The 12,745-nt window shown below is 40.2% G+C and overlaps 1 protein-coding gene across 1 annotated transcript in view; it reads left to right on the top strand.

The window, feature by feature from the left end:
• Window positions 1–514: 514 nt before the first annotated feature.
• The window catches only part of LOC122133080 (teneurin-2-like), a 39,958-nt gene continuing 27,727 nt past the window's right edge, over window positions 515–12,745 (top strand). Inside the window, exon 1 of the mRNA XM_042708437.1 lies at window positions 515–983. The gene's annotated coding sequence lies outside the window, so the exon portion shown is untranslated. The remainder of the gene's footprint in view (window positions 984–12,745) is intronic.

Consider the following 12,745-nt stretch of genomic DNA (forward strand, 5'->3'; position numbering starts at 1 on the left):
ACTGATACAAAAATTAATATAATTAAATAAAAAAACACAAGACATAATTGAATTTAGTACCACTCCATTGAAATTAGTTCCACTCAAGTTAGTCTATGAAAGACTCTATGATGGAATGACTTAAAACGAATTCAAGAACAGGATTCAAGAATTAAGTCCACACTTAAAACTAGTAAAGTCCTACACATGCACTAATCTTGTCACTTGAACGTTTTGCTTGAATTAATTTCACATCTCTCACATTTACTTTACTAGTTGTCGTATTTACATCTTCACTAAGGATAGAATGTCACACAAAAGTCTCTGTTTACTGTGAATGATTTGTTTACACGCTAATGCTAAAAACATACAGGGCAGTTTGGTCCCTGTAATGTAACTGCAATGTGCACAATTTTCAAACAATGTCCCAGGCATTCTGTAGAGGTCCCACTCCTATTTCCTCGGGATGGCTAAAACACGTTATATATTGCAGCATTTCTGCCATTTTGTTGTCTTGTCTAGATGAACATCAGTTCTCTCACCTATTTCGTAAAGTATGCTTACCTATGGTACGTTTTCCTGTAGTCAAAATTATTTTTTTCAAATGGTACCGCCCAATCAGATTAGGTCTTCAACGCGCACCATTGCATCGTGGTGTGCATACTCTGTAATTGATCCTTACCCTACGCCCAAGGACTACTCACTCCCTTTCAACTATTTCTCATCTCACGTTCCAGCAGATGACTAACGTCGAAATAATGAACTTTCGCGTTCTCTAGATGTTTTGTTCCAGTTATCAAGTTAGCCAGTGGATAGTTTAATGAATTGTATCTTTCTTCAGTTTGAATGTAGGTTATGATGCTATTCGGTCCGACAAGGTTGCTAATATAATCTAGCTTTCTGTGTGGTTTTACACTGTTTGTTTTTGCAATTGGACTAAAACTTCCTCTTAGTGATGTGAGGAGAAAGATCCAGTTACTGTACCAATTCGATCTGCATATCAGGTAAGAACATATTGTCAATCTCGTATCTTGTTATTGCATTGCGTGGAATGGAAATATATGTGTCGTACGGTGTTGCATTACACTCAGGACATCATGTCTCTCGTTGTGTGGGGGTCCGCGCGCACGCAGGAGGGCATGTGAACATTTCTGCTAACAGCTCACTGTTACGCTGACACTCTTTAAGTGCAGTAGCGTATGTGAATGGGACAGGTCATGGTGTGTTGCGGTCTGGTGCATTCTTTCACTTCTATGTACACCCGCTCTGAAAGTGCGCCTTTTATCATTTTATAGTCAAATAATAATGTTGTTAGTATTCACTTAATTTAGTGCAAAGCTAAGTAGCAGAGAATTAGAAAATATTAGAGAAATAGAAAAAATATACTAAAATCTGAAAGAGTTTGAAGTTGGATACAATAGATAAAAAGCACTGAAACTGACAGTTAACCGACAGATATTTCAATTCATACTCACTGAGTTGTCAATGGCTTGTGTGCTGAGGATGTGTGATATACACTGAATTAAGTAAAGTCGGTGATGTGACATATAGTGGTGATTTTTATTTCAAAGTGTCCATGCTCATTTCTACCAATAAACCAATGTATTAGTTTTAGTGTGATGTGATGCTTCACTCTGAACTATGGGCTACATGCAATGTGTTGCGGAGTAATGGAATGCATTTAACATCGTTACGCATGGGCAAAACAATGAGTAACTGCATTTAGATATAGGTACCATTTAAATGGGTGGTAATCAGAAAACAGTTACATTAGCCACTCGAATGGATTACTTTTTGAAACGTCACGTGCACACTATTCTATCTCAAATTAAAATTCCCCCTTTTAAACCAGCGTTTCTCAAAGTGACACCGGAAACTGTCGATCCGCATATCCCAGCCACAGCCAATAGCCACTATTGTGCCAAATGTGGGCGAGCTCAAGAGAATGAAGTCCAACCCTAACACTAACTAACTAAGTCTAACAAGTCAAACAGTACTCCTCCCACCATATTCTTTTGATCAATTTATTTTCAGCAACAGCAAACAAACACCCACTTCAGGTTCCATTATATTCCTTTTCTTAACTTTTTCTGCTGTGGGTGGTAGGAGCCTGGCATCCAGACTTTATTGCATGATACCTCAACTTGAACTTCCCACTCGCTTGTGAAATGGGTGGGATGGGTGATGTTTACACTGAGGCGGTATGTTATGGGTGGGTTTTAGGGCAATACTGTTGGGCTATCAGCCCAATAGTAGAAACGTTTATGGTTTATTTTTTTCTCGCAGCTTGATACCCCAGGCCGTTGGCCTGAAAAATAGCCCTAGCCCGCATTTGCCTGATAGTACAAAGATGGCTAATGCTCGATGCTTCTGTTACTCACCAGGTCCACGCAACCTTGACTGAAGTTCTTGCTTTGACACATTTCATTCTTGCTACCTGAGTTCTTGTTCAGTCCTGGCATGGCAAGCAGTCTGGATGCCTTTTTAAAGAAACAGCCAGCAGTTATGCAATTTTAAACAAAGAACCAGGGAAAAACATTGCCTGTCTACTCGTAATTACGGCCCACCTTACATTACATTTTATTTTATTTCCAGTGATATAGTCCTTCCAAAGCCAGTGTATGTCATTTGCCAAACCATGCTGAGCAGCAAAGAAGTGAAACCATTTAAATTGTGCTACAATTAAGAGGTAAAACATGTACATCTGAAAGTCAAATCGGAGGACTTCTGTAAAAGTAAAAGGGAGGACTTGGCTAATAAGTACTGACAAACAATTCAACTGAAAATGAGAAAGTTGCATGTCATATTATTTCACACTACATTTCCAAGAATAGGATTGTCTCAGGTGCACCTATCACATTTCAATGACATCATTAACCGGTTTAGTCACTGCATTATATCCTGTCAAACCATAAATTAAGTCTGATTAGTTCAGAGGTCAGCCTACACCGGCAAAAGCTGTTCAGGTTTAGGTGCATCCTTCCTTTTTCTCTCTCAGGTTATAATAGCCTAAATAAAAACCTCTCAAGTTTGTGTCAGAAATGTGAAATCAGTTCATCATGTTGCAGGCCAATATATCCAGCCAGCGGGTGTAAGGCAAGTCTTGGGTTCAGGTTTCTTGACACAGTGCTCTACAAAAAGGCATGTTGGTGGTGGTGGTGGTGGTGGGGGGGGATTGGTGTTGGTGTTGGTGGGTCGTACAACTTCAACGTTTGACATGATCAACAAGATCATCCACAACTAATAAAATGTAAGACGATGCTGTTGTAATCCTAAGTATTTACAACATGTTACTCACCTTGAGTAAACTAACATAATACATTACAAATTACATTCAAGGACATGTATTCTGTAATCTGCAGTGGAATAGATTTTAAAAGTAACCCTTCCCACACTGAGTATGTGTATTTGTTACAGTGACATCCATTCAAAATCAACATATCATTATAAGGCTTCCCAAATTATTTTTCTCTCTTTCACGGTTACATAAACTAAAGCAGAGAGCTGCACTAGGAATGCTGAAGCCATGGCTTTGGCTGCCTTTGAGTCCCAGGAGGCAAAGTCGCTCAGTGATTGAAGAATGCACTTTGCGAAAAAGTTTCACCTCTGCTGTCCAAAAACGTTTCTGATGAATGGAAAACATCTGATGAATGAACGGTACATGTACAGTATGCTACCATGATACTGTCATGATGAAGTGCACAGCTGTGTTTAATGGCCTGTGGGTTAACAACAACATTGCATTTCATTAGATCACAGAATGTGCTGAAGATTGATGGACTGTGTTTAATCCCTCCCATGGTGATAAATGCACACAACACAAACCCTTTTTGTCCAGACACCAGTCATCCTGAAGCTAACAAGTAATATCTGTGGAGGGGGCAAAGGATGGGCAAGAGTTAACTTGCTGCATTAGGGCTGTGTTGGTCAGCCATTTTGATAATAGGTTTAGTAATGGCTTTATTTGGCCTGAATGACATCTCCCATTTATCACCAGAGCTGAATCATCAATCACAGGTCTCGCCATTCGATCGGAGCATCTGATAGGTTGAGGATTTTTCTGCTTTAAAGGATAATGAAACTAAAATCCCTGTCTCTTGTCCTGTGTGAAAACACAAGGTCCCATTTTAAACTTAGATATCAAGGACTCGTGTTTTTGTCCTTTCACAATTTGCCAAGATCGTGTTTGAAATGTCGTCCTATCATCCCAGTCACAGGGAGGATCAAAGTTCAAGGAATTGTGGAGTTCAAGCTTGTCTAGCCTTCAATCAAAATCCTGATGGTGCTGTAATCAGTGCATTTGTCCTTGACATGTGTCACTGCGTTGTTCTGACCTTGCTGAGACTAAAATGCTCTGTGGGACCAAAGAAAAACAGAGAAGATTCCTCTGACAGACCGCACTCCGATAAGACTTAATTAGTGTCACTCTTTCAGGTACAAATCATAAAGTGTGAATCGTTCTCATTAGCACACAAAACCTCCCTTCTTTCCCTAGCTAAAATTCCTACCTTTTCAAATAGTTCAAACAATCTGTGGTTCAATACACAGAATTTCCTCTCACTGCCTCGACTCTCTTTAGCTTTCTTCAGTTCTACCATCAAAGCAGTCTCACTGCTGCTCTGAAAATGTGTGTGTGTGTGTGTGTGTGTGTGTGTGTGTGTGTGTGTGTGTGTGTGTGTGAGAGAGAGAGAGAGAGAGAGAGAGAGAGAACCCCTGTCCATTTGTGTGCTCCCATCTATATAGGTGTAACCTCCAAATGAATGTAGACCTGACTGTCTGGTATTGTTGTGACATCCTGTAGTGCCCACAGCACTGGAGGTGCACACAGAGGTGAAGTGTGAGATGCAGTTTACAGTGATGTGTGGATTCAGCCTGCCACTGTTGTTGTTTAGTGATTCATTTGCAGCCTGGCCAGCACCACAGATCCACACGAGATGCACGAGCGTCCCATTAGGCTGATAACTTTCAGCAGATCGCCATGAAGGCTGATGGTATGTAAGGGGTTCAGCTTCCTGCAGGAGAATGAGATGCTCGTATTTCCAAGCGTGCTGCTCTGGTATCCTGATGCTTGACGGATGCAGACAGCAGGGGTGGGCGACCTGACAAGTTTATATTGTGATCGATCTTGAAGATGTCCATGATCCTTTCAGGCGAATCATAGAGATCGTGACATTTTATGCCCTCCTGCTAATGTACACAAATGTGGATCAATGCTACGTTGGCAAACCAACAGAATGATTGCCATCTAGATGGCTTTGCTGGTTGGCGAAATTATATTGCATGTCTCTTTCAAAGGGTCTCTTTTATGCGTGACATATTTGTAAAACAATGCAACATGAGGCCGCAGCATGGCAGATGAGGAGCTGGTGCCAAAAAAGGACTCAACTTAATAGTGTGGCAGTGGTTTGGCTAAGCACAGTCAGATATTTCTAAAAAGCAAGGTTTTCTGTGAACTTCGTCCGCTCTGCACTTCCGGAGGTAATTCGACAAATCTTTGCAACCACCTTAAAAGGAGGCATCCAAAGGAACATGCTGAGAGTGTTTCACTCAGGTTGGTACAGCCATACTCATCTGGATCTCACAAGGTCCTGAAATGTAAACAGTTATCATGGGCTTTTACAACAGTCGAAAAACATGATCAAAGCAACAAAAGATTGAAAGAGTTGACTTAGGCAGTCACTCCGAACGACAAAGTGAGATTTAAGATACTCTCTTAAGTTATTGTATGATTATGATGTTATCTGTTGGCTGCTGATTAGAAGTTAAAACTGTGAAATAGATTTATTTTTCTCAGAATGTCTGAAAGTTGACATTTCACTAAATGTTTTTTTCTACTTGAGTTCTCTGTACTTGGAAAATCTGTTATTTAATGGTTATGTTATCTATTGACTACTATTGACTGCTGCCTTGTTTAATTTTTTAAATTAAGTTTACCTTTAATGAGCATTTTGGAAACAGTTTCTTTAATGTGTGGTTTGAGTCTGGTTATTCTGGACAGTAATTTTCGAAAGTGGGAAGAAAGATTACACTTCAGATTGTGGATTGTGATTGTTTGTTAAAAAGACTTGTGATATGATTTTTTTGGCAGATCGCCCACCCCTAGCAGGCAGCGATTCACGTGATCCTACAGATTAGGATTAGGAGATGTGCTGTAGTTTTGCCCAATATCCTTAATGCACCAACATAGACTATGGTGGCAGAATGAGTTGAGACCAGTGCTCAAGTGCTTTTTTTCTGTGTAAGGATAGATATTTGTTGGGTGGCATTGTGTCTGCCTTTGGCATTACAGCTGACGCCCATCTCTGTCTCTCTCTCCTTCTCACACACTCACTCACATTCTGTCTGTCTGTCTGTCTTTTTTTTTCTCTCTCTCTCTCTCCCTCTCACTCACTCACTCTCTGTCTGTCTGTCTGTTCTCTCTCTCTCTCTCCCTCTCACTCACTCACTCTCTGTCTGTCTGTCTTTTCTCTCTCTCTCTCTCTCTCTCTCTCTCTCTCTCTCTCTCTCTCGCTCTCTCTCCTTTTCTGTGATTATTTCTAAAGCACTCTCTACCACATCATAATTGTGCGAGGTAAAACTAGAGTGCACCGGTTTAGGTCCAGCACTTACGTTCTGCTGTTATACCCCCCCGCCTTGATCTCAAACATTCTGCTGTCACTTCCTGTGTAAAATGCCTGGTTGTAGCCACTGCATCACTTTTCCATCCATGCTAGCGCTCTGAGAGTTACTCTTCTCTGTGTGGGAGGACCCATTCTTCTTCCCACTAGTGCTGACTCCCCTCCCTTCATGCCTTTGCTTCACATTAGTAGCTGTCAAATTGGTTGAGGGTTGATAGGTGGCAGAAGGGTCCCTTTAAATAGCAGAATATCACATGTGTCATGTATCATGACACAGTCACCAAGCCATATGCCTCCCATTCACTTTTTGGTTTAAGGGCAGATGAAGTGATGGAGAGGGTGTGATGTGCATATGCTGCTCTGCTATCTCTGCCATGTTTAACACTGCCTAGGAACACAGAGGCTCATGGGATTGAGTTTGCTCCGTGAGTTGCCTTTTAGGGAGGGGGGGGGGGGGGGGGCACGAGAGTAGAAGGAGAATGGAGTGTGGGCTATTTAAGAGTGGCAAACGTGTCAACAAAAGCTTTAAATAAAGAAACCGGTGACATCCAATGTATGGGAATGTTGTGAATAGAGTTATATAGTGCTTTGGAAATTGTATGACATGTTATGGGTCTGGAAATGCGTGCTCTTAACTAAAATAGCTGCACAATGCACCATTGAACATTGCAATCCCTTTTATAGCATGACTGCCTTTAATACAGTAGATACGTACTCAGTCATCAAATCTTCAATAATGAAAAATCCCTTGCATCCAGAAGGTCCATAGTGTAAGCTTTTGTGTTATTATTAAACCTTTCTTCTCATGCAATGTGCCTTGTTAAGACAATTTTGTTATGATGGTGCCTTGAGGCTTTTTCAAAATCATATTAAGTTAACTGTGTTTTTTTTTCCGATTCTGGTTAGGGGATCGGCCAAGGAGGTAATGGACTGGACCATAGTTAAAATTAATGAAAGTGCACAGCTGTTAGATGTCCAATCCCCTTGTCATAACCAAAAAAGTCTGAGAAGCTATTACAAAAATAGTCAACAGTTGAGCTTATACTTGATATCCACATTATATTTAATATCTCCTCATCTGGTATTGATTTTTAGGCAGGGAACGGAGTCCGCCAGCTCCAGTCTTCCCCTCAAAATGGCCATGCCACTGGTCACAGACAACAGCTGTCACCATTCACAACAAAAGATAGATTCATTGACAATAACAAGTAACTTAGCTTCTCTAATGCGGTGGTCTTCTGGGATGGTTCAGTGTTGTAGCTGAAATTATGTCAAAGGAAGATTATTTCACAGCGAAGGACAACATATGCACATCATACCATCTGTCTCTCTGCAGTAATTCTGCTTGGAAATGACAGAGAGAGAAAAAAACGATGTCAGAATCACTAAACACTACAGGCAGTCAATCCACAATGAAATGCAAATACAATCACTGTTCTCTGCCATGCTTCCAAATAGAAAAAAACACAGTGCCTGACTTGTCCATTCAACTGAGGTAAAAATGGTCAGGCCCTGTATGCCAAGCTCGGCTTCCCCTCTGAATCCTATTACAGCTTTACAGGATACATCTGAATGGAGCGCTTTAGTGTGCTGATCCACAAGCCCACCCAAGCCTCCACTTTATGTAATTTACTCAGATTTAATCCCCGATCTAGCCTAAATGAATTCATAGAAATCGGCGACCAGATCAGATATTGTCAGGTTTGAGCATTCCGACAACCTGCACAAGCTATTTCTGTAATCCCCGTGGTCTCCCAGTAAGGGGTTGAAGTGGGATGGAAGAAGCGGCGACCTCTGAACGCTCCTTCACTGATTCTTTGAGTTATTCAGAGATAACTCGCGTTTGCTTTCATATTTTTGGAGGCCTTCTGGAGTTGTTGTAGGTATGGTTGTTACCACACCTGTTCAGTTCAGTTGCATCTGAATATGCTGTGTAAAATAAAGATCTACACCAGATATTTTAGTGTAGTCATCTGTATTGGGATGTCAGTGTGATTTTTGAATATCGGAGAACTTAAAGGACTCAGTCCCCTTCATGTACTTTCCACCTGACCACTTCAATTTGGGATCTATGATGAAAGGGTTGGATTTGTGGTTCTTGTGAAAGTGTATTTTTATGTAAATGCTCTGGTGTTGGTGGAGGTGCAGCCTTGTTGTGTTAGAGGTATTTTGTTGTATTTGTAAGCAGGCAAATACTATAGCAACCAGGAAGATGTTAAATGGAATGTATATAGTTCTGCCAAGGATTGAATACATGCACATATACACGCACATGCACACACACACAAACACACACACAGACACACACACACACACACACACACACACACACACACACACACACACACACACACACACACGCACACACACACTGTGGCATTCTGCTCTCTCTTCTGTTCCTTCATGCAAGGTCAATAGAGTCCTTTCAGTTTCTTTAGAACACCATTGTGACTAGTCAGTGAATTAGTGAGGGATGCAGATTTATTCATGTTCATGTTCATGTTATTTATTTATTTTATTTCTTTAGTTGCTGTTTTTCTGTATATTTTATAATACAACACCAATAATGCACTTTGAATCTTTGACCATTCTTACTAGTGACTTACTAATTGCTGACTATCTCATATTCCACTCATGGTTTTCACAGTATTACCATTGAAACTGCTGTCAACGCCATGTTAATCTAAATCATTTCCCCCCCTCTATATGAAAGAGGAGTACTTATCAGCCAACTGGCAGTTTAGCCAATGGGGTCAGCAGCCTTTGGCAGTGGGCAGGGATCTGCCAAGGCAACATTAAACTGGTGTAAAACAGAAGGGCAGGGAGTGTGCCCTCAGTGACCACATGGGTCGAGGGGCACAGGTGCCCGGAGCCCAGCCCCCAATATGTGGTTCCGGAATCTGTGTCACCATATGCTCCAAAGGTGTGATACGATGACCTTCAGTAGCGGGGCAACATTCTGACACCTTCGATATAATTAATGTAAAGAGTGGGACTGTGTAGGAATGTAGGGGGTGGGTACCACAGAGCTAGGGAGAAAATCTTGCTTTAAAAGGTTGACATTCATCAATTGTCAAATTATAACTACTGAGTTCAATTTCTACTAAATGATGTATACCACTTATCTAAAGGCATTGCAGTTATAGCCTGAATAAACAGTTCACACTTTCATTTTTCTCCATCTCCAAAGATTGTTATAGTGAATGTACATTAGCTACATCTCTAGCCTAATTTCAATTCAATAGAACATCTAGAACATTTAGAACATTTAGAACAAATAGAACATTTTCCAGACCACAATGACCACAGCGAATGTCAGTTTAGCAAAGTCAGGCTACTCCAAATTAGCTCAGAAAAGAAAGCAGCTCAGCAAACGAGTGTATTTTCAAATTAGCTCAGAAAAGAAAGCAGCTCAGCAAACGAGTGTATTTTCAAATTAGCTCAGAAAGAAAGCAGCACAGCAAACAAGTGTATTTTCAAATGAAAATGTAGGCTATTTGCTGTTAGTCGGCCCCACCTCATTGCGGTTATTGTTATATTTATATATCAGATGAATGCATAATACTTGTGGATAAGATCTGTGGATCAGTGTCATTGTAATTCTTGCACTTTTCAAGAGCTAACCAAAATTGGTTGTGAGTGTATTACTAAAATAAGAGAGCTTGTTTGTCTTCCAAATTAATATGATAGAAAATGTTGATATGAGATATGAGGCTTGCGTTGTCAGTGGGAATATGCTGCATGAACTGGAAACCATGTCTGTTGGCTTGCAATACTGCTCTTCCCACTCTAACATGACATATGTGAATTACAGAACTGATATCACAGCAATCTTTTTGTTGATCTATTGTCAATTGTAAGATTGTTAAGTGATCACATGCTTGTTTTGGAATAAATGCATCAGTGTCTTATATATTCAGATTGTCCCATGCATTATGTGTGGCCTTACAGCAGATATGTTAGTCTAGAGATTTGCTTTCTATAGAGCATTAAAATGACTGGAAGATTAAGACACTTCAATTTCTGGTCTCCAAATCCAACATTTAATCTAAATCCCATGTACTCGACTACAGCGATTAATCCTTTGACAGGAAAAGCATTTCTTTTTTTTCAAAGCACTTGTTTATAAAAGGTTGTACTACTAGAGTACTACACTCACATTGCCACCATGATCTGTCCTGCTCGGTGTCTACCTGTGATGCACACTGCATATAATAGTCATGAGGAGATACTGCATGGGTGCAATAGACAGGCATTTAATGTGTGCTAGCACTGAAGAGAACAGTGGGGAGAATCTCATTTTTCACCAGCTGAGTCCAGTATTTAAATAGCGATTTCCCCCTGTAATTTCTTAGGCATTAAGTGAACTGGCTGCTTCATTACATGAGTGGAGTGAGATCGCTCCTCCAGGACATATCTTGTTGAGTCTCCTGGGTAATCTTGCATACAATAGCGTGTGGACTCTTCAGTTAGAGCAATATTCTCGCAGCCTAGCCTTGGAGTTACGCTGCAAACTCCTTCCTCCAGTATATTAATGTGCAGAAGGGAATGTTGGGAATAGACCAAATGGGGCCTGTTCTAAATCATTTACTCTCGTATTATGTGAGCCTGAATACTAAGGAGTCATTGCGGTGATTCTGTATTTAACTTGTGATGGCCCCAGGATAGCTCAGCTTTATTTCCACTAAGAGAAATTATGAACAGTTTTTTTTTTTCAGTGTGAGTATAAAAGGAAATCAAACTTTTAATGAATACAGGATGGATTTGCTGGCAGTATGCATAGATAGTGTTTATTGATATGTATATATGGTGATGGTCATAATGGATTAAGTATTTATTGACGCATTTAATGACAAAACATTTTATAAAAAGGCCTATCACTAAAAGTCCTCCATATATACATATGCATATATGTGATATTTCCATATGTACATATACACAACCTTTAGATTTCAGGATTTGCCCTATGTCAGGCCACTGATACTACCTCTACCATGGGCTGAGCACATGAAGCATTAATGACAGATATATATATCTGCCATTGCCACTGGGTATCAGCAGTATAAAAATTCTGAACGGCTACTGTATATAATGTATTAACTTCTCCTTCTACATGTCCCTTGTTTTGCCCCGTGGGGTTAAAGTTCCAATTACCAGCCTCGCCGAGTCCCCAAAGTGCAGTAAGATGAAGTCGCTCGCTCCCAGGTCTGACACAGCCGTTCTCATTTCAGCCCATTTGCATGCTGGGCAGGTTTCACGGCTGATAAAAAATGGTGATTCATGGGAAGGGACCGATATTAAGTACTAAGTGCTTCAAACTGAGTAATATAAAATGAGTTACTTCTTGTTCCACTTTGGTGATGAAACACCCTCTCCCTGCTCACTACCAAATGTTCCATGAGTTTGACTTGCTTATAAAGTAATTTGCACCAAATAAAATCTAATTTGCCCCTTTTTTTATGCAAATGTTTTTGTTCATCTTAGGCTGCGTTTTGTTTTTTAAGCCATTGTAGCCAGTTGCAAGGCTGAAACGAGAAACAATGTAAGGGACCCTTTTGCCCATAACACAGCATGATGCAAATTACATGCCAAATCCAGTTGATTAAACTCTTATGTAATCTCAGGTGGAATAGTTTATACAGTCACAACATATTGGATAAAAAATAGCAAAAAAACACATGGCATGCATAGCTGAAGTCAGTCATGTCAAGTGACAGCCATTGTGAGAAACTAGAATCACTTTCTTGTTCCCACTCAGTGACAATATTTTGTTCATGTACAAATGGAATTACATCGATACAAATGTTAATGGTTGAGTAAGCTTGACAACATTTGAACTGTTAGGTGGCAATATTAAACCTCTGCCAATGAGACCTCATATGTGATGGGCCCCGTAATGCCTTACATTGGTACACCAGTTCATGTGAAACCAAAGGACAGCTTTCACCTCAAGCAAGTGAAATAGAGATTTGCAGCATTGACTGACACATTCAGAATGCCACTGTAACCACCATCATTAACACAAAGTTCAGCAAAGGAAAGGAAAGGGGAAGCTGTAAAGAAAATATGTAAAATGTGAATATACACTTTTAAATTAGATGCAGCTTTAATATGTTATATGTTTAGGGTCCAATATATAACTTCTTTAG

Source organism: Clupea harengus, chromosome 8 (assembly GCF_900700415.2).
Source record: "Clupea harengus chromosome 8, Ch_v2.0.2, whole genome shotgun sequence".
In the NCBI taxonomy this organism is placed as follows: domain Eukaryota; kingdom Metazoa; phylum Chordata; class Actinopteri; order Clupeiformes; family Clupeidae; genus Clupea; species Clupea harengus.